The 23321-nt window shown below is 41.6% G+C and overlaps 1 long non-coding RNA gene across 1 annotated transcript in view; it reads left to right on the top strand.

Moving 5' to 3' along the window:
• Nucleotides 1-1076: 1076 nt before the first annotated feature.
• Nucleotides 1077-23321, top strand: part of LOC115079439 — a 45801-nt gene continuing 23556 nt past the window's right edge. Inside the window, exons 1-2 of the long non-coding RNA XR_003853288.1 lie at nucleotides 1077-1181; nucleotides 8633-8804. This is a non-coding gene — a long non-coding RNA (uncharacterized LOC115079439). The remainder of the gene's footprint in view (nucleotides 1182-8632; nucleotides 8805-23321) is intronic.

Genomic DNA, 23321 nt, shown 5'->3' with positions numbered 1-23321 from the left:
GCACTTGAGATACAAAAAACTGCTGAATTTTCAAGTTCTGGACAAACCAAAAGATGCTGATTTCAAGAGCAAATGGGGCAGAACAAGGTGTAGGAACGAAGGAAAGACATTTTTCCAATATTTGCTCTTATAAGGGAGAGGTCATAGGAAGAAAGATTAAGGATTTGGGATTCTTGAGTGTTTGTGATTAAGTTACCCTCAGAGGAAAATCCATGTGATCTTATTAGTATTGAGCCTTGCCCATATCAGTCTGTGTCCAAAACATTTGTCTTCCTCCTCTGGTTCGCTGTCCTAAAAAAGTACTGTTCTCCTGTATAGTTGTTCCCCTCATCTGTCAGTTCTTCTGACTTTTTAAGAAGACATCTTTCCCTGTAGTTCTCCAACTTGTCACTTTGAGACTTTCCAGTCTGGACAAAGAATGGTATACCTTGGTCACTAGATAAGTATTTTTGTTATATTCTTTCAGTAATACATGTTGAACTTTTGATGTTATATTTTACTTTTTAGACATCAGTCTTTTTAACATCGCTGGCATAATTGAGCCCCTGAGAAAGCATTAAATGCGAAATGCTGGCCATATTGGGCTTATGTTTAGTTTTCACTCAAGACTTGCTTGCAATTTTTTAATATGCATTTATAAAAAATTAAAAAAAATAGAACTGCCTGCAAGGTGAATGATTGAGTTGACCGGGTGGTCTGTGCAGTGTATTGCATGACATACTGACAGGCTTGCTAATTCCTTGCCTCAATTTTGTATGTTTAAGTTGTTGTGGGCGATCAAGTTTTCTCTAAATTGATTAGGTTTCTCATTTTATTTGATTGATTTATCATTTTGGGATTCCTTAGCTCTTCTTTGAGCTTGATTTTATGATAGTAACTCTAATACTAGATCAGTAACTAATACATGTTAGCCAGTGTCTACTGTCTAACACAGGCGTTAAAAAGAGAAGGAATGTTTTTAGTTTCATTCTTTACATTTACTCTTTCCATTTCCTAAGTATTTATGGGATGCATGCTCCCAAAGCATTCTACTGTATTTATGTTACAGAAGTCAGGAAGCAAGCATATCAAGAGAGTAGAGATGGGTCCTGAAGAGGAAAAGTAAAGTACATTGAAAATAACTGATTCCACCAGAAGAACTCAAAGGAATGTAACATGAAGAAACTTGGTAAAAGAGGCAAGTAAGTAAAGGAAACATATTTATGATGAGTTTTTGCAGTTACATAGGGATAAGACCAGAAAGAGAGGGATAAACTAAATGTAAACATTTTGAATTTGTTATGGGTTAAAAAAAATCGGGAGATCCTGAAGAAAGAGGTTAGTTATGAGATTGATGGGGTAAATTGATAGCTAAAGAGAGTTAAGAGAGGAAAGTACATTTAGTTATTTGTTTATTTATTTTAAGCATTTATTTTATTTATTTATTTTTTAAATTTCTATACCGATATTAGTGGGAACATCATATCGGTTTACATCAAACAGTGAACATAGGAAAGATAGTTACATTAAACAGGGAGATGGGGAGGGGGTGTAAGGAACTGTGAGAAAGAAAGTTGAAAGAACATAGGAAACAGGCTACTCTGTAGCAGATGATAGCCAAATATATTAACATTGAATATACAATTTGGAGAAACAATAATAACTATGTACAGCGGGTGTAAGGGGGGGTGTGTGGGGGTGGTTTGGGTGTGTTTATGTGGTTAAGGATGTTTGCAAGGGGTGAGAAGGGTGTTATTGTTGATAGGCTTGCTTGAAAAGCCAAGTTTTCAAGTTGGCTCTGAATTTTGAGGTGCAGGTCTCGAGCCTGAGGTTGGGTGGAAGGGAATTCCAGAGCGTGGGTCCAGCAATGGATAGGACTCGTTCCCTTGTGGAAGTAAGGTGAGCTCTTTTTAGTGAAAGATGAGATGGGAAGGAAGGATGAGAAGTGATATCTCCCATGGAAACAGGTAAGGAAGAAGCCAAAATGGGAGAAGCAATGAGGAAGAAAGATGGCATTTGAGAAAGTGAGATGATAGATGAAAAGGGTGGTGAGAAGACCAAATGTGATATCCTGCTAGATCCAAAGTTCTATATAATTCAAATAGGGAATTACAACAGTCTAGTCAGGAAAGAGCAAGAACATCAACAAAGGACTTTATGGAGGCAACAGCAGAGAGGAGCTATCTTAGGCCTGGATTTATCAAAATGTGGTAAGTACCGCATGCGATAGCAAAAGGGGCGTGGTTTATGCAAAAATTCAGTTTATCGCATTTTGTGCTAATTAGCTATGCAAAGAGCTAAGTTAGTGCACATTGCGATAACATTATCTGAATTTGCGATAGGTGTCAGACCTGTTGTATTTCCTGCATATGAACAATGGGAGGACCATTTTTGAGAGCGAGAGAGAGAGAGACAGACTGGCCATAATGTCATCCCCAGAGGTAGGTATTTGTATCCCTATGGTAGGCCCACCTAGTAACTCGAGGTAGGGTTTAGGTATGAGTGTAGGGGGTTAGGGGCCACTTTGACATTCTATGTGACATGTACGAACAGAACAGTGGTCTCTTGTGAAGATCTGATGGCCTTCAGAGTGAGGAAACTCACTCCAAGATGAGATTTGGGCAGTATTCTCTCAACCTAGCTTGATGGACTCTCTACCTGGGTAACATCAAGCTAGATGGAGAGAATATTGCCCAAATCTCATCTTGGAGTGAGTTTCTTCACTCTGAAGGCCATCAGATCTTCACAAGAGATCACTGTTCTGTTCGTACATGTCACATAGAATGTCAAAGTGGCCCCTAACCCCCTACACTCATACCTAAACCCCACCTCAAGTTACTACATGGGCCTACCATAGGGATACAAATAGCTACCTCTGGGGATGACATTATGGCCAGTCTCTCTCTTTCTCTCTCTCTCTCTCTCTCCCTCTCCCTCCCCTTCAATTCTCCTCAAATAGGCCTTATGGGAGACATCGCAAATGGCAATGGCAGGTTGTGTTGAGTTCAACAGGTCTACGACTTAGGAGAATTAGCCATCTTGTAGATCATTGCTTGCTGCAGAGGAAATTAAGAAGAAGCCATGTAGGTCAAAGCTCCATGCAAAGAGTCTTTCTCTTTAACACAAGGATCTATCTAGGCAGATAGTTGGAACCTAATTATTAGGTGACTAGTTACCAAGATGTGTCAGAGTGTATGGTTGCCATTTCTGATTTACGTCCTATCTGATTTGCTTTACAACTCAGATTTTATGAAATTCATTCATTCACTCTAAGACTGAAAACATGGCTAAAGAGCCCTAACGCTTCCTGTGGGAAGAAAGCTAGAGAACCGAAGGTGATGGCACACTTGAGAACCTTTGAGACAAAAAGCAGCACCAAGAACAGGTAACTTGGTGGAAGGGAGATGTCCAGATTGGTTTTCTTAAATACAGGTTGTAAATGAGCCGATTTGAAAATAAAAGATTCCAGAAAAACAGAATATGATGGAAGCTAATTACCATATGGCCCATCGAGCCTGCCCAGTTTAATTCCTATTGCATTGCTTTTGACCTCATTCATTGTAATGAGGAATCCTCTGTGCTTATCTCGTGCATTCCTGAAACCTGTTACTGTTTTTCCCTCCACCATCTTCACTGGGAGGCTATTCCACAATTCACATTTATTTCAAAAAAATAAACTCCTCTGGCATGATATTTCTCTTGGCCATAAATATCCTTGGTTAGGTGTAAGTTTACGGACAGTAACACTGATTGGTAGAAGAAGAGTTAGAAAGCAATGCTGACACTTAATAGAGGGAACATTTGTGGCTGATACCATGTGAAACAGGATAGAAAGATTCTGTTATTTTGAGAGAAACACAAACACTATGCACAGTAACAACAATTATAATTACTTCTCAGCATAATTGGCAAGCAGAGCATTTCCAGTTAATGAGCTTTCTGGTTAATGTCTCTCTGCTTGTCTCATGTCTACTGTTTCGAAGAAGTGGTAGGATTTTGTTGGCATCTCAGCAGTTCATCAGACTGGTTGTTATTTTTTTTTTTTTAAGCTAATGTTTTGACAGGTTTGCCAGAACTTCTCATCTCAGGGAATCCATTTGTAATTGCACTTAGGATGCGTGCTTCTCTCGCCCGCGATGCTTCAGAGTAAAAGATAATTGAGAGACCTCTGCCTTGTTGCATAACCAGTAACTGTATTGTTTGCCATCAGCATAAAGAGGGTCTTATTCTCTGGGGGGGGGACGGCAGCCAGATAAAGAAAGCAAAAGCCGAAATAATCTTTCATAGGGGCTGCGGATTGGAGATGACTAGTAAAGGGAGCAAGCAACAAAATAAAACTTAACAGTTTTGAATCTCTGTTTCATATTTTTGGTATACCAGCTGATGTCCCTCCTCCCTTTCCAGAATGTTCTTATTTCTTCATACTTTACACTGCATTTACAGTGGCTTTGTCAGTTTTTGTCTCCTCTTTTAATATGATTCAATTAAAACCGTTTGGGGAATTGGTTGATGTAGCTAGTTTTTCACTGTCTGCGTTTTCCGTTCAATTATAGGAGGATATAGTCTTATCTGCATTCTCACTGCCCAAGCTCCTTACTGGCAACCTAGTATGTAAAGGCCACAGAAAATATTCACTGCTCTCTGCATTGGACTCTGTCTGCCCAGAAATAGCTGTACAGGGATCTGCTTACAGTTGTCAGAAAACGATTCAACTTGAGGAGCCTCTCATTTCCTTTCATCTAACCAGTTATGTAGTGTAATTAGTGTGACCAGCCGGCTCCCTTTTTCCAGGGCCAGCCTCTCCACTCCAGGTTTTACCACTTTGCATGCACATGCTCCTGCAAGCAGCTGCAGAGGAAGAACATACCTGCTGTCTGTGGTCCCTGCTGCTGCCTCCATGGCCCCTCATGTGCAGATGCTATTAATGGATTTGTGCCCTCATGCTTATCTTACCCCTTTCCTTCACCTCACCAATCAGCCTCCTATTCACATTCTCAGCACTCATGCCCATGCACACACCCACACATACATACTCTCACACACACACACACACCCCTTCGGTCCCTAGTCATGCTTCATTCTCTCCACTCTCGGGTTTTGTCATTCATCTCTTGCAAACCCTAACACAGAAACTGACAGCACTTGAGATAGACAGTAACCAAAATACATTCAATTTCACAAAGACAACAAAAGAGCAAGATGGGAAGCCATGCAGGAAACAAGAAGCACAAAGACAGTGCACACAGCAGTCTTCCCAGATCTCCTGGATCTATCACCTGATTCTATGCCTCCATGCCCAGGTCTGTCCACACAGCACTGATAACCAGAGTATGCACTATCATTTATTTTATGTTTTGGTCAGAGGTGTTTAGAGAGAAAACAGCCCTGTGCATTTTCTAAATTGCATACAAGTGCTAATACAATCCATCAAATTCAGCGCTGTTACCATTCAATTGCTATTTCCCACTAGCATGCATGTTAAACCTGTAGCGTGCATGATAAAAACTTTTTTTAAAGCAATCGCATACTATACATACAAAAAAGGAGATGCTGGGACCTGGAGGATGAGATTCCTTTTCACCTATCGATCATACCATGGCAAGCATGCAAATTTTATTTTCTGTCCAAGGTTTCAGTCTTTTTTTTTTTTTTAATTTTTATTGCATTTTTAAACTTTACACAACAAATCAGTGTGATTGGAAAAATTAGGTGAATTACATCGAAATAACTTTCCAAAAGAAACATTATACATGTAATTATCGTTTGTTAATCCACCCTACAATAACAAGAAATAGTAGGGGGGGGGGTGGGGGGTGGATGAAATATCCTTAGGGCGATGATTCAAAATTATACATACAGGAAAAAAGAATATGGATGCCCTCAAATGAGTTGCCTACTTATGCCATCTGTGGTGACTAAGTCACATTGGGGTGAGTATCTAAAAAAAAAAAATGCAATTGTGACGGTTCAAAAAATACATAGGTCAAATTTGCATATTTAAGTACACATCTACAGGGGTAGCGAAGAGTGAATTTTGTACTTTTCAACGCCTCTGCTCTCATTTCTATAAATTTCTTTCTTCTTTCCTGCGTTACCCATGTTATATCTGGGAATAACCATACTTTGTAACCATAGTAAAACTCCAATCTACTACGGAAAAACAGTCTTAATACGTTATTCTTTTCGCTTAAAAAAGCAAAAGTCACAAAGAGAACACCTCTTGAATCTACTTTGTCTTCATGGGACAACTCCAGTAATTCCGTAACATTCAGCTGTTGCTGAAATTCTGTATTCTCTCAATCCCCTTCCTTTTTCTTCTGTGGTAAGTAATACGCTTTCGTTATTAAGGGTAACGCCTCCGTAGGGATTTTTAATATAACATTTAAGTAATTTTTTAACAAATCCAGTGCTGAAAATTGAGATATAATCGGAAAGTTCAGTACTCATATTTAAACTGCGAAGTGAATTTTCAATGTTTTTGATCTTTTTATTCTGGACAGCTTCTTGTTGAATTATCTGTTGTTGATGACTTTCCATGACTTTAATTTTCTCATTCATTTCATGTAATTTCTTTCCCTGGTTTTCAATCTTTTTTTCATTTTCCATACTTCGTTTGTTCGAATCTAGGCACGTTTTAGAAAGCTTAATAATCGCACCCTTAATGGCTGCCAAAGCCTCCCATATTGATTCAATTGTGATTTTTACGGGTTTTACAAGGAAAGGAGACAAAACTTGGAGAGACTCACCCACTCGCGTGGGTTCAGCCCCAGTGTCCCGGTTCATTTCCAGCGTCTGAGGGGCAGGTTGCACTCCCTCCGAGACTTGTGGTAGGTATGATCCAATTTGTGGCACAACCATCTGCTGTCCTGCAGAGGTTTCTCTTTCCTCAGGGGATACTCGTCCCGGTTCTCCTCCATTCTGGCCTCTCGGCTCCACGGGGTTCTCCAGAAGACTTGCGATGGTGTCTTTGGCACGCCGGGACTAAGCGAGATTTCATCAGCCAATGGCGGAGGCGTTCGCTCCCTGCCTCCGTCCCCTGCGGCACTCGCTCCTGGCTCCTTCGGCGTGGACGTAAAGAAGGTTTGAAGTTTGCCGCTCCTCCGGACTTGCAGAAACAGCCTGGCTCTCGCGTAACTGGGCTTTCCATTTGGTATGTGGCATTTAGAAAGTATTTTAACAAGGAAATCTAGTCTTTAGGAAAAAATACTGCAGAGCAAACTTCTCACCCCGCTCATTCAGGCGCCATCTTAACTCCACCCCAAACACCCGAGGTTTCAGTTTCTCTTGCACCTACTGTTCCAAGGAGTCCACAAACTGCAACACCTCTGATTTCATTCCCTCTTGCTCAAAGAAACCCTTTAACCTTTCCTCCAAAATATTTACTATAGAGATGATCCCACCCTGGGTGGCGTATCTGGTGCTTAGATCTTTTGTTGCATCCTTGAAGGGCTTCAGGATTTGTATCATCTGCCTGGAAATGGCAGTGAGCAGAAAAATGGCAGGGGCAGAAGTTTGAGTGTAGTGTATTGTGTAGTGGCAATAGCAAAACTCCACAGACAAGGCATGGAGGCCAGTGTTGCCATCTGCTGGCCTGGAGGAAAATGGCAAACATTCCATAAGGCTTCCTTTAGGGAAGTGGTGAATGAGATGAGATTCACAGGAACCTGGAGATCTTTGCACTAGTATCCTTCTGGCAGCTCAAACCTCTCTGCAGCAGGAAGAAAAGACCATGCAAATTCTGGAATCCTATAGCATGAAATGAGCCTTAGATTCTGAGTCTCATTATTAATTGCAAATGTAATTTATATACATGCACTGCAGATTTAATGGTCTTTTTACAATTTTATTCAAGCCAGTTCTATTCCACGTACTATTAGCAATTTCATTACATTAATGCACAGCATAGTGACCAAATGTGTCTACGCTAATACATTTATCATAATAACAAAATTAGGAAAGTGCAGTACAGTTATTGGATCACTGTCTTTTGACTGCCAAGAAAATTGAAAGGGAGTTTATATAATGGACTATTACAGCTGATTGGACAAATCAGAGAATTAATCAAGGTAAAGCATCATTATAAGAGGCTTGATTTAAATTCCTTTTATTCTAAATCTCTTACTTTTAATGGCCATTCAGCAAAAATCTATAGAACAAGTTTTCTGTTCTTTTTCTTTTTTTCGTTCCAAGATATATTGTCGGGCATCATTTTCTTGCAGACTGCCTCAAAGAGAAATGTTTTTGTGTGCAGTAGAAAGTGCCACTGTGCTGAACCAAACAGCTTAAAGTAACGTTCGATGGTCGAGAGGAAAAGGTCATGATGGGTGCCCTCTGTTTAAACTGATACAAGTTGACTCATAAGTGTGTGGTCTGTCCATTCTGACAAAGCTCAGATCCCTGGATACTCAATCCTTTGCTTGACCAGTCCTCCAACCTCAGGGCCACCAGGTGGCTCCAGGTCACCAAAGACAGGCTGAGCCCAATCCTGATTTCTGTCCCCTTGCATTTTCAGAAGAAATTTTGGAATCTCCCTCCTCCTCATCCCTAATTCTACTACCCCAATATATCTGTCTGTCCTCGCTTCTCTCTTTTCTGGCTACTACTATAACTTAATTGCTAAATTTGTATTTTATCACTTCTCCTTCTACCACAGAAATAAACTTTGCCTACTACAATGACACAAGGTGGGGTCGCACCTTATGGACTAACCAATTTATCAAGCCATGAGCTTTCAAGGACAGTCCACTTCATCGGATGCCTGCTACAGTCCCATACATATTTAAATGCTGACCACTCTTCTTTTTATCTGGATTTACAAACAAAAGGTAAGGTTGCATGTATAATGAATCTTAGCTGCAGTTTTGGCCGTTGCTGTAGACACATTTAAAAAGGTTTATATACTGCACTCTAAAGACTGCCCAAGGTGATTTACATATTAAAACATACATAATTAAAACCAGATACATAAACACAACAAACATTGCAATTAATAAGATAAAAGGTTGGCTTGATCTTTATCACAATACAGCTCCTGCTATATTTTCTCCTCCACGATACATATTTTAGATTCATAGCCAGATTGTTAAATACATTTTCATTCTTCTTTTTAAAGTTGTTTTCCTACTTTTTATTTATTTTATAAAACTTCTAACCCACTGATCCACAAATCTCAGCGAGGCACACAAAACACATGCATAATTATTTTATTGCTGCATTAGGTAGACCCAAATATACTTCATTGCAGTAATCTAATGTGGTTTTGTTGTTAGTCACGGGAGAGGAAACCTTCAGGATCATCATGAATTCTATTCCCCTCATGCCCCTTTCCTTTATCTCATGGGTCCACTTTCACAGATCATGGTTCGACAGCAGGAAAGTTGCAATTATGGCTCAAAATCTCACATTCATAAAGTTTGGCTATTTGTTCTTATTTTTTTAAATTAAACATGGTGAGACCACACCTTGAATACTGTGTACAATTCTGGTCGCCGTATCTCAAAAAAGATATAGTTGCAATGGAGAAGGTACAGAGAAGGGCAACCAAAATGATAAAGGGGATGGAACAGCTCCCCTATGAGGAAAGGCTGAAGAGGTTAGGGCTGTTCAGCTTGGAGAAGAGACGGCTGAGGGGGGATATCATAGAGGTCTTTAAGATCATGAGAGGTCTTGAACGAGTAGATGTGACTCGGTTATTTACACTTTCGAATAATAGAAGGACTAGGGGGCATTCCATGAAGTTAGCAAGTAGCACATTTAAGACTAATCGGAGAAAATTCTTTTTCACTCAACGCACAATAAATCTCTGGAATTTGTTGCCAGAGGATGTGGTTAGTGCAGTTAGTGTAGCTGGGTTCAAAAAAGGTTTGGATAAGTTCTTGGAAGAGAAGTCCATTAACTGCTATTAATCAAGTTTACTTAGGGAATAGTCACTGCTATTAATTGCATCAGTAGCATGGGATCTTCTAGGTGTTTGGGTAATTGCCAGGTTCTTGTGGCCTGATTTGGCCTCTGTTGGAAACAGGATGCTGGGCTTGATGGACCCTTGGTCTGACCCAGCATGGCAATTTCTTATGTTCTTATGTTCTTATCAGGGTCTGCTGCGATTCCATAGAACACCACAGATGCTTATCCAGTTAGATCTGATCAGCAGGCCTTAAAGCTTTCAGTAGATTTTTTTTTTACTCACTTACAGGCCATGGAGACTTAGTTATTCCTTGCATTGTAATCTACATCCTTTGTCAGTTTGGTGTCTGGCTGTTTGTTGTGTGCTTTTTGTATTGACATCAGGATGTTCCCTTTGGGGACATTTCCTCCAAGAGCAGCCCTGTCATTGATTGGCTGCCTTCCTGAGCTGCTGACTCATTTTACTTAACTAAATTGACATTGATCCAAACATTTTATGATTATGCAAGAAGTATAGTTCCACGGTTAGAACGCTGAAAAGCATGTCAGGAGATCTGTCCCTGACTCTCTGATCGCCAGCAAATGGTGAGTCAGGAATCTATATGTCTGGTGTGGACACCATCTTCCATGTGTCTTCAGTAGGCTCACAGGGATGGGTACATTTAAAAGCGTGTTGGCCTATAAATGAACAGATTCTGAATCTCCACCTCTTCTCCAAATGACATTGCAAGTATTGCTATGAAGCCTGTTGCTGGAAATCGCAATGGTGGAGGATAGAAAGACACAGGCCTGGCGTGACAGAGTGTGCAAACCGTATAATTGTACAGGGCAGCACACCCGGGGAGGGAGGGGGCAGTATCAGGAGTAAAGAGAGGCCTGAGCTACTGCTGGTGAACCCCATCCCACTGGTAGCAGAAGAATCAGAAAGTCATATAGCCGCCAGTGGACTCCATTCTCCTCCTCAAGTGCTGGCCCCGCAGTAATTCAACACTCACGGTGCTAGCACTTCCTGTAGTCTCATCTCACGATGCATGAGATGAGAGTACAGGAAGTGCTAGCAGAACGAATTACTGCGGGGCCAGCATGCGGAAGGAGGTGCAGAATGGCTGCTATCCCTAACGAAGAATATTCAGGCTGGTAGCAGCAGCAGCAGAGAAGGAATGACCTGTGGACTCTGCCTGCCTGCCTGGTTTGCTTGTGTGTATGAGTGAATGGGAGCTTGCCTGGGATGGGTGTGTGTGTGAATGAGAGGCTGCCTGGGATGCATGCATATGTGTGACCTGGGATGCATGCATATATATGAATGTGAGGCTGCCTGGGTTTGGTGTGTGTGTGTGTGTGTGTGTGTATGTGTGTGTGTGAATGAGAGGCTGCCTGGGATGCATGCATATATGTGAATGGAAGGCTGCCTGGGATGAGAGTGTGTGTGTAAATGGGAGTCTGCCTGGGATGTGTGTGTGTGTGTGTAAATGGGAGTCTGCCTGGGATGTTTGTGTGTGTGAATGGAAGTCTGCCTGGGATGGGTGTATGCGTATGTGTGAATGGGAGTCTGCCTGGGATGTGTGTATGTATATGTGTGTGTGTGTGAGAATGGGAGCCTGCTTAGCATTTGGATAGATGTGAATGTGAGTTTGCCTGGGTTGTGTGTGTGAGAAAGAATGGGAGCTACCTGGGTTGTGTGTGTGTGAGAGAGAAAAAGAATGGGGCTGCATGGATCCCAACCTGCCAGCAGCTGAAATGAAGAGGAGGGCCCGGGGCTGCTGGCAGATCTCAACCAAAGAAGAGCTGGAGATGCCCGTGGGTTTGTCTGAGAGGAAGCCTATGTGTGTATGAACTTGTGTGTGAGTGTAAATATAAGAAAGAGAGGAGAAAGTCTGTGCAGCCCACTCCCACTAATCCACGACAGTCTCAGGGTGACTGGAAATCAAAAGTTCCCAGGTATGGAGAGTATGAATTTTTAAAATCCTTTTTAGTTTTATTTTTTGGGTGTTATTTCAAGTGTCTGCTGTTTTGAAATATTTTATTGGTGTTTGGGGACATTTAAAAAATTGTATGTGAGTTTTTAATTATTTGATCTTTAATTTGTCATCTGTTTTTGGAATATTATTCTTAGCATGTCTCTACTGTTATGATTATGTATTTATTTTGTTGTTGGATGTTTGAGGAATGGTGATGGTTCTGGTTTTTATTGTTGCACTGCATAGAGAGTGTGGTTTCTTGTGGTTTCCAGTTCAGGTTTTGTCACGTTTATATTTCTACTTTATGGTTGCTCTATTCTGTATTTGGTGAGGGCCTGTTTATGTTTTGCATGTGTGACTGAGGTGAGGCATTCTCCTAACAGGAAGTATATTACTATTTTAGGGCTTTTGGAGGGTCAAGCTCACACACTGTTACAAGAGGCCTAATACCGTATGGGTTCCGAGTGTCTTTTTTGCAAGGATTTCAGGTTGGCATCGCAGCAGTGCATGTAAATATAATGTAGGTGATAGTTTTACCTCAGAGTATGGTACTTTGATATTTTTCATGTAAACTGTTATAAATGCATAACTCTTAACTGTGTGTGTGGAATGGAGTGGGGACATTGTGCAAGGCTATAAGATTCACCTAGGGCACCTAAAACCAGGGGGACAGATGGTATCAGTTTTCAAAGTTTGTAGCACTGAAGGGACCTGGGATTTTTTTTTTTTTTTGGCATGCCCAGGACAGACAATGAATGAGCAAGGGGAGGGGGAGCAGCACAAGGTAACAAAAAAGCTTGCACGGGCCCCTGGAAAGGTGTGGAATGAGTGGCACGGAGACTTCCCAACTCCTAGCCTGCCTTCCGGCCTTGTATTAGGCGATCTCACCTCCCCAGCTGCCTTTCCTCTGACATCACAATCCTTTGGGAGAGGGAGGTTCCAACATCATCCTACAATGAAGCACTTGTGTAGGGCTGAATAGGATATAATAACCCTCAACAAAAAGAGAAGCAGAGGTAAGAATGTAAGAGATGTTCTAGTTCCCTCCTATTGGCCTCAGAGACAGATGTGCCGCTGGCTTTGACATCTGCAGTTAAGAGACGTTACCAATGTGGGCATTAGACACTGTGTGCATTGCAGGTGAATACTCCAAGTCGTTCCACCTCCTGAATGTCATGATTTCATCCTTACACATTATATTACATGTAAGTCAACATTTGGGATGTACATGATTGTACGTCCTTGCAGGACTATGTATATTGGCAAAATGAAATGGATGTTAATAACTCGCATGCTAGAACATCGTAGCTATGGTAATGATACAAGGGAAAGAAACACTGATTGTTTCGCATTGCCTAGAGAAGGGGTGCACTTCTGAAAATTTGTTGTGTTGTGCCACTCACATTATATGTGAAGCCCAGAGTAGAGGACTCGGGAGAAATATCTCAGTAGAAAGGAGCAGCGGTGGAATTTTCAGCTAAAATTAAAATCCATTCCTCCTCGGGGGCTGGACACGCAGTTGGACTGGTCTGTCTGTTTGTTTCTTTCCTACATAAGTAAAGTGATGTAAAAGACCTTTGCTGTAGGTACTTTTGAAACATGATGGAGGGATGGAACACAATGGTGGAGAAAATGAGTTTCCTTTTTTCCTTTCAAGGTGACGGATTCCGGCAGCAAGCTGCTTACTTTCCCATTTGATTTTCTTTGAATAAACTCACATTTTCCTGTTTAATATGCAAGGGCATTTGGCATTTTCATCCAAGGTTTTCCATTATTCAGGCTGAGTATTGAGCACTGCAGTTGAGTTCGGTTTCTCGCTTTCTGCTTTAACCTTAGATTGCACAAGAGGAATGCACACGTCCCAGCCCTTATGGGAAGGGGGGTAATGCAATCAACAGTCTTACGGGCAGACCTGCTGGAAACTCGTTTTGAAACATTTTTATCCTGCAGGCATTGAGATAGGAGAGAACATTATTAGATTCCTATTTTTTGTATGAAAATAGTTGAAGAATACATTTTGCCAAAAGACCTAGCGTTGCCAAGCTGTGGTACCTTTTTTTTTTTATTTTATTTAAGAAAAGTACCCCACTGCATTTGAGTGCATTTTATGGCGGAGTAACACAGAGCTTCTTTTTCCAAAAGTGAATCACATTCCTCCTCACTGTTCAAGGCGTTTAATCAGAAGTTATTTCCATACTCTTAGCGACTCAGGGAATTTCCCATTTCCAATAAAGAAAAGACTGCAATACAACCAAATTACTGTAAGGGAATCAATAAGGCAATTTTATATTTTCAGTTTGCATGTTCATCACCTTTGCTTTTGCCAATATATTCCAGTGCCTGTGATGTTAAAAACAGAAGGGCTCCTTTGAAATAAATAAATGAACTGCAGAGCAAATCCTTGAAAGCGCCTTTCCCCTCCCTCCTTCGATAAGCAGGACAATTGCCTCTAAAAAGGAGAAAATGCAGACAAAACTTTACATTGAATTTGCATTTATAATTAGCAGAAATGAATTTGAATATGCAGATGTTTACATCTATGCAACATTACAGATTATTACTATTATTTCAATAAAAATACAAGACACTGACCAAGTAATACAGATTGCAGCACATTTAGAATTGAGGCACAAAATGTCCCTGCCCCAAAGAGCTTACAATCCTTGTCACATCTCTTGCTCCAGTTCCCTACTCCCATAATACCCGCCCCTACCGCCTTCTCTTCCCCATTACACCCAAATTCCTCTCTCTCCCCTTCCCAGTATCAGGTCTCTCTTCTCCACTTTCAGCTCTTCCCCCTCTCCCTCCTATTCAGCATCAGATCCCCAAGTCTCTCCCCACTGGCAAGCAGCAGGTCAGGTTACCCCCCCCCCAGATCCCTCTCTCTTTCACCAGTCCCCCAACCATGCCTCCCCCATACCCCCCCAAACCGTTCTCTCTCTCTCTCTCTGACATGCACTAACTCTCTCTGGCCCACACCCACACGCACACGCACACACACACACACGCACACTCCTAGCAGCTATTGTCTCACTGTCGCACACACACTTCTGCTGTTGCTCGTGTACATAAATCAGCAAAGGCTTCCACATCCATTCCCCCCCTCCCCCCCCCTTCCTCCCCAAGGCTCTGGAGCAGCATCACAAAATGTTTTTGGGCTGGCTGCCAGCCCTTCCCCAGTCCACAGCAGCCATCTTCCCTCCCTCCCCAGTACCCCCACTCTCCGGCACACTCACTGGTTTTGTCCATGTTGGGCCAACTGCCCCTCTCTGAGCTCAGGCTGGCTGCCCGCACTGCTCGTCTTTGCAGATACAGTGACTCCCTTCTGGCACAGGAATTTCTAAGGGTTGCCAACCGGCTCCAGATTTTCAGGACAGGCTGATCCAGCCCTGGTTTTACCCTATTGCATGCTGGGACATATTCTGATTTCCCTATTACATTTCCTAAGAAAAGCAAGACTAAAAGGGGACGATGCAATATTTAAATTAGAGGTCGCGTTATCAAGGAGGCGCTAGGATCGCTAGTGGTCAGCCAGGGGTTCAAGAAACGGGCGCTTGTCAATTGAGGATCCATTTCCTGCACCCGGCTGCCAGCGCTTTTTTAAAAAAATTTTTAAAGATCTGTTCCTCCTACTTAATATCGCAACAATATTAAGTAGGAGGCTGTACAGAAAAGCATTTTTTTCTGCTTTTTTGTTCTACTTTTAGGAGCGCTCAGCAATTAACGCCTGCTCCAGGCAGGCGTTAATTTCTGAGCGCAACAATGTGCGTCTTAGACGCACATTTTTATTTTGCATTCGGAGTGAATAGCTAATAGCCTCATTCACATGCATTTGCATGTGATGAGCGCTATTAGTTTCGCCTCGTGTTGGACGTGCGTTATGGATGTGCTAATCCACTTATTGTATAAGGGGATTAGGTAGTGCCTATACAACCCGTGTCCAACTGCGGGTTATACAGTGTGCACTGTATTGCATCGATCCCTAAGTGCCTGCATGCAGGGGAGTAAAAGCAGGACTGGATCCGCCTGTCCTGAAAATCTGGAGCCAGCTGGCAGCCTTTGGGGTTTCCTAGGCTCACCCCCGCCCCCCCCTCTCTTTCTGAGACTAAACTTGCTTTCCCATTGTCTGCAAATGTTCCACACTGCCCCGCCCATTCCCACAGATGATTGGTTGGTGGGAATAGTTACATCATCAAAAGGAAGCACGAGGGGGCAGTGAGGACTCAGAGGGAGGTTTGTTGTTGGGGTTTTTTTTTTTGTTTTTTGCCAGGCAGGAGGGCTAGACTCCTGCATGGGGGAACAGAAAGTAGGACTCTCTGGCATAAAGCCCAACAAATGACCACCCCACACCTGCCTCTGCAAGCTGCAGTATTCACAGTAACCACAATGCCTCAGTATCATCTGTATAATAATTATTTTATTCATTTGTTTGTATTTAGCTTGCGTCTTTGCAGGCTCAAGGTGAGTTATGTTCAGGTACAGAAGATATTTCCATGGCCTCATGGAGATCTCCTACTGTATTTTATAAGCTGTGTGTATCAGGTACGTGCACATTATAAAATACGCGTATGCCTACCCCTCGGCATACCTGCATGTGTTTGGTTACACTCAAATACTTGTATTGCATTGAAAATGCGCTCCTTTCCTACTTATTTTATAAACATGCGCGCACACATTTTATGCACAGGAAAAAAAAAAACAGAACTTGCTCGTGTACGGCCCTGCTTTATACGCGGAAGTCAGTTTATTTTAAAACATGCGCGCGTAATTGAAATCACCAGGTGCCGATACCTCCGCCAGTTCACCCAGTCCTTCTTCAGGTCTTCAAGATCCTCCTAGTTCTTCACCCTGACCTCTTCCCCCCCAGTTCACCCAGACCTCCTGCCCAGCCAATAGCAGACACCGGATGAGTCTGATACCAGATGCGCTAGATAATTAGAAGGTATAAAATAGCACAAATAAATTGCCCAATATGTTCACCTAAATCTCTTCTACAATAGTAGCTCATGTGTGTGTTCCTCGTAGCCCTGCCCCGGACCACCCCAAGCTATCCCTTTTTTTTTTCACACATATAAATGTGTACTCAAATCTGAAAATACTTGTGCATTGTTTATGTTTATAAAATGGCAGGTATGCGAGTAGAAGCTACTTACAGGTGCATATACTACTTTTATGCACATAACGCCTTTAAAAATTCACTCCTAAGTCTGTATCCGAGGCAATGGACGGCAAAGTGATCTGCCCAAGGTCACAAGGAGCATCAGTGGAATTTGAACCCTGGCTTCCCTGGTTCTTAGCCTGCTGCTCTAATAATAGAATACTGCCCCCTGTTGGCCACTGGTGCTACTGCAGCTAAAAAAAAAAAAGATTTCCCCTCTCCTCCAGTTTTTTGCTAGCTCCATAAATTTCCTGCAAAACATTATTCTGGATGCCAGGTTTTATATATATCTACCTATCATGAAAAATTGGTTGCTGTAGGTTAAATAGGTTGGTAGAAAATGTGAGCACAGGAAAATGTAGTTTTCCAATTTTCAACAAAATCCCTCCATTTTCTGGGATAGCGCTATTTAGATACATCTACTCTCCTGAAAACTTGATTGTTATAGGTTTAATGGTTTGGGAGATAATGCCTACACAGCCAGACAAATGAAGTGAAAACATAAGCAGAAATAGGCCTGCGTGTAATAAATAAACTCCAGAAACTCCATTGAACTCAACCAGACTAAAATGAAATCTGCCTTGTTCTAGTCCAGCCTCCAATCAATGGTGTCAAAATCATTCAGCAAGGCCCTCTGCCTTTATTAATAATAATAATAAAAATAATAATCATCATCATAATAAAACAGATTTCACCCGCACTCCCTCTTCCTCCCATACCAACCTCTTTGCTTCCTTCCTTCTGCCCCCATCCCTAACTCATTCCCCTGCTGGATCACAACACTGCCAGGACTGGCCCCAGCAGCTTTGGGATGAAGCAATGAGGTCAGGGGTTGGGTATCTCAATGCAATGTTGGGGGGGGGGGGGGGGGAGAGAAGGAGGAACAGAAGTAACCTGTGATGAGTGCCAGGTGTACAGGCAGAGAAAGGAGGTGGGGGGGGGGGGGGGGAGAGGGGTTGGCTCTCTTCACCTTTACAAAGGTTACAGTGCCCTTGTTTGAATATCTCCTTAATCTGTATCTTGTATCTTTCTAAGCATGTCTGCTTTTCTTGACATGTTTTGCATAACTCAAAATTTTGAAAATAGTGTGCATCCTGCAGAGCTACTTGTGCAATCCATAGGATCTGTGATATCCAGAGTGGGGCTACAAGTGAAGTAAAGGGAAGAAATCCATAGACCTCATGTTTTTATGCTCCATTTGAAATAAAGAGAAAAGGTATAAATGAATGTAAGCACAACAAAGCTGTTTTGACAATATGTTATAGCTCAGCAACCATCAAGCCTCTGCTGGCACATGAAAGGCAGAATTCATTTCAGTGAATCAGTAGTTATTTACACAAGCATACCAAACAAGAATGATAGTAAATAACTATCCAGCTTGAACATTTATGGTTATGTCAGACGTGGTTTTATTTATAAGGATACTTGAGTCAATACACTTTCAATTGTTTGGTGCATTCGTTAAAACGTTCAGTAACAATTCATGCATGTAAAAATCCTTTAGCATTGCAGGGTTGCTGTAGTTGAAAATACAACTGCTTTCACTGAAGCCCCACTGAGCTTTGGCACACAGAACACTGGCTGTAAATCCTGAAGACCTACGCACGCAAGACACAAGTTTTAATTTGCTGCGTTACAGGGTTTTCAGGGAAGGGCACTATTCTAAGGCTGGCTGTATGATGGTGGAAGGCTACAAGTGTAAGAAATCTGTCTTCAGAATAGACATAAATATAACTACACTGCTATTGCATGTGTTATTTGAAAAAATAATCAGTGCTTAATGTGCAGAAGATAGGGTTAAAGGTACAGCTTTCAATCCAACCCTATATATGAAAAATACTTTATACTGATCCCAAGCAACTCTAGTGATTTCCATTCAAAAGCTCCTCGCTCCCTGAACAGATAAGGTTGAAGGCTACAAACGTCAACTATTGAATCATCAGGTAGGCTCTATTCCTACTTTGTCCTGAAATATTTTCAAGAAGGATGGAAATACTTTTATCATTTGGAGATATTTTGGTGGACCCCTGGGGTTTGAGCTTCATAGCTTCTTGTCCTGTCTTCAACAAGATACCACAATTTTCTTCAAGATATCAACAATGATAATACAGATTTCCTAATAATCCTATAAACATGATCTAACACTCTACACTTCTGAGTAGAAGATTCAGGGTTATGTCTTAGCTCAGTTTCCTGCTATGCGCTGGCATCGCTGCTGAAGCAGCACTCCAGACATTGGGGGATTGCTCTGTTGACAGCTCTTTCAGACTGACTCTTAGAGTAGCATGGGACGTAGCAGCACCTTGTCCTCTCTGCCACACAAAGCCGAACCTGCACATTATCTATAATTATAAAAAATGCATCTGGGAGAAGATCGAGCACATGGAAACAGCATGGGGAGAGGTACTGAAAGATACAAAAACATCAACCATTTTTCTCTAACATCTACTCTATAATAGCATAATCACAAGAAACTTCAGTACCTATAAGAGAACAACATAAAACGCACAAAAAAAGCTAAGTTTGGGGTTTTGCGCTACCTTTCATGCAAAGCCCCCTTTTGCAAAAAAACCCGCAAAATTGTTTTGTTTTGTTTTTTTGCAAAGGTTTATTTAAATCCCATATTAATGAGCTGCAGCAATGCAAAACCATGCAAAGCAGCTCGTTAATGTGGGATTTTGCAAACCATTTTGCATAAAAGATAGCTATACCTCAATGAGGTACAGTTATCTTACCTGCTGGCCCAGGGAAGCAGTGCTTCCTGCACATGGGCTTCCAGCATTTAAGAGGCCATGTGGCACATGTGAAAACACCGCCCCTCCCCAGTATATTAAAAATACCCCGGTGGTTAATGTGGATCCCTGACAGCCAAACCCTGAGCCTTTCACAGAATGTGTTTTTAAAAAATGCATTAGGAAGCACTGGCCCCTTAAAAGTCCCAATCCTTCTCCCCCAAGATGAATCCAAATTACTATTTGGGGTACTCCCACAGCCCCCCCAGTGGCTCCCAAAACTTATCCCATCAAAGGGATCATTTTCTGAGGGCATTCACGATCCCCACTCGTTCCTGCCCTGCCAGTACCAATTTTCAAAATGGCGCAGTTGATCCCATGAGCTCTTTTGCATGTAGCTCATTTTGAAAGGTGGCACTGGCAGGGCAGGATCAAGTGGGGATGTTTTTGCACCCAGAAGACCACTATGGCGATGGGGTAAACTTAGAACATAAGAACACGCCATACTGGGTCAGACCAAGGGTCCATCAAGCCCAGCATCCTGTTTCCAACAGTGGCCAATCCAGGCCATAAGAACCTGGCAATTACCCAAACACTAAGTTTTGCAAGGGCACAGGGGGAGGTGTGTGTGTGTGTGTGGGGGGGGGGGTTCAAATGGAAATATACAGTCACTTTGGGGGATAGGGGGATTCTTAAGTGGCTCATAAGTGGCTTGGCGATGGGCCATTTGAGGGTCCACGTGGATGCCCCAAGAATTTTTGATACACAGTGGGGGGGAAAGGGTGGGAAGGGTAAGGCTTCACCCAGGCCTCTTTAAGCCTGCAAGCAATGCTCCTCCAGCCCAGCATTGTGCATTGCCATGGCTGGAAATGCATGAAATTCCTGAAGTTGGCAAACTAGAAATTTCTTGTGAAAACTTTGGATATTAATGAGCTATGAGCTCATTAGCATTTGTAGCTAATTTTCATAAAACAAGCCTCTAACCTCAAAAACACTATGAGCCTAGAATATTCCTTGGTATGCTTGAATCTGTTGAAATTGTTCTATTATTCTATTTGATATGTTCCATTTGTCCTGCTATCATCTGAGGCCCAATTGAATACAAGATTTTTGTCTTAATATTTCAAAAACAACATTATTTCTATCTGCTATTTTAGTTATGTAACCAGTCAAAACTGTTCTCTGGCCTACATACTATCTTGCTGATTTTGGAAGCCCAGGGCTGACGGTGTTGTCATTCTTTTATCCTCAACTCTTTTTTTTTCTCTATTCATGGGCCTTGCTGAAGGTATTCCAAGTTGCCCTGTAATTAACTCTGTAGAAAACGGCTTGTAATTTCCTGCTTCTTAACACAGAACCTCCAACCTGATTAGCAAAACAGTATTAACATACCAAATTCTATTATTTTGTAAATCTCACAGGCCAATAAGGGTTTGGAATCCTGAATTCTGATTTGCTGCTGCCCATCTTCTGTTTATATAATTGGTCCATTATGTCACTGGCTAGAACCTCCCTCAGAAGTAAATTGAATGGGCATTATGGCAGTGAATAAAAAGTTATTGAAATAATTTTGTAAGCATTCTTTTAATTTAAAGACCCCAGAGTGAGCTTTGTAATAGTATAAATAACCTTCAGGGCTTGGCGTTTCTTGTTGTCATTAATGCCCATTTTATTGATCATTATTTCTTAAACAGCAGTGACTTTCTGAATCTCTTCCTAAGCGTGGTTAATGCTCTCCCTCTCACAGTTCATCTCAAGTCTCAATGTTTATCTTGTTCCCTGCCTGAATAAATGTCAATGTTAGCCAGGAATACACATGATCTTTTTATATAGTAAGTGTTATGTTAACCATCAAATATCATAGATAATCTTGCATGGACGAAGATACACAGAGCATATATTTCACAGATAACATCAAAGTTATTTTTTTAGCCATGTTATTTCGCGGAAGAGGATGTAATCCAGTAGGTTGAAACACTTTAATAAACATTAAGGAATTACAAATCGAAATTGCACCAGTAGCGCCACTTAAAACTGTACAAGGCAAACATTTAAAAAATCAGTGGGTGAATCAATATCAAACATTTTGGGGTGATGGTGAGCAATGCTAAATAGGTCACAAGACTAAACTTGAATAAATGGATCATATCATGCATGGAAGAGGGAAATGTTCAAAGGAGAGAAATTAGTAACGACAGGCTAATTCCATTCCAAAATTAGTCCGATATAAAATGTACTCAGATATGCCCATCACATTTCATTCCCAACAATGATTCATTATAAAACTTTTAAGATTCTTTTTGATTTTTTTTTTTAGCATATTTTAGAAAATAAGACGTAGCTTCTCATTTATAGCTGTCGTGAAAGACTAGCCCCAGTCTGGACACTGGTGACAAGGCCTAGCCTCGAGCTGGACCTAGTGCCAAGGCCCAGCCTCAGGTCTAGCCCTGGCATCTTGCCCCAGGCCAGGTCTTTCAGATGTACTGGGGCTAGGGAGCTCTTACCTTGGCATCCTCTTATCCCCTTCCCTAATCTAATGATGAAATGGGCAGGGGCTTTAAAAATGGTACTGGCCCCACTGGTGAAAGGTGCTGAAGTAACATCACTTTAGCACTAGCCACAGGTGGACGGTGCCAATTTTAAAGTGCCAGGACACAGGTGGGAGCAACTGGGATTTACTCCTGCCTGTCATCCTCACTGGATCCAGGAAAGGGTACAAGGGGGCTGGGGTGGGAGTTCCTGGCCCTGGCATGTCTGAAAGACACAGCCTGTTCTGGGCAGGCCCCAGGCTAGGTCTCAGCACCAGTTATAGGCCTTGGTACCGGGGCTAGCCTTGGTGTTTGGGCCACCGGAGGCCCATTTTTAAAAAATGCAACAAATATACCCCAAAATTTGGACATGAACCATACCACTTCCATAAGTATAATTGCTAATATTGTCTTGAATGTTTTATCCATAATACACAAAACAAGAAGGATACACAGTGTCAATTTTTTATTAAAAATATATACAAAATTGTTCCTTTTTTTTAGCCTCACTATCTCTTATGGCATTATGTGCATGACTGGGGGGACCATCTTAAGAAAGCATCTCATTGGCTAATACCATCCTCACCTTTGATAAATATTTAGGGACCTTTGTTTTACATTTTTAGTTTATTTTTCCTGGGAATTCTTCTGTGTTTATTACAACAAGAACAAAAATAGGAGAGATCAATGGAAAAATGACACCATTTTTTCAGTAAATAGCATTTTTGTTCTTGTTGTAATAAACAGATAAATTCCTAGAGAAAATAACATAAAAACTGAAAACGAAGGTCCCTATAATATTGGTTATTCTTGGTTATTTTTATATGCTGTTTATTATGGCTGTATTGATGTCATTTTTAATGTTTTTGTGCATTGCTTTGGGCTTTTTTCCTAAGGACCTGGAAATTGGTTTATAAGAACTGTAAATAAATAAAATATAAATCTTTATGTAGGCACAACAGAGATACCACAAGCTGTGCACATAGGAGTCGATTTTAAAAGATAAGCCCAGGCAACCATGTGCGTGCCGTTCCTGGCATGCACACATGATTGCAGTTATTTT

Source organism: Rhinatrema bivittatum, chromosome 17, assembly GCF_901001135.1.
Source record: "Rhinatrema bivittatum chromosome 17, aRhiBiv1.1, whole genome shotgun sequence".
Lineage (NCBI taxonomy): Eukaryota > Metazoa > Chordata > Amphibia > Gymnophiona > Rhinatrematidae > Rhinatrema > Rhinatrema bivittatum.
The sequence above is the reverse complement of the archived record's forward strand: the minus strand, read 5'-3'. Positions and strand labels throughout refer to the sequence as shown.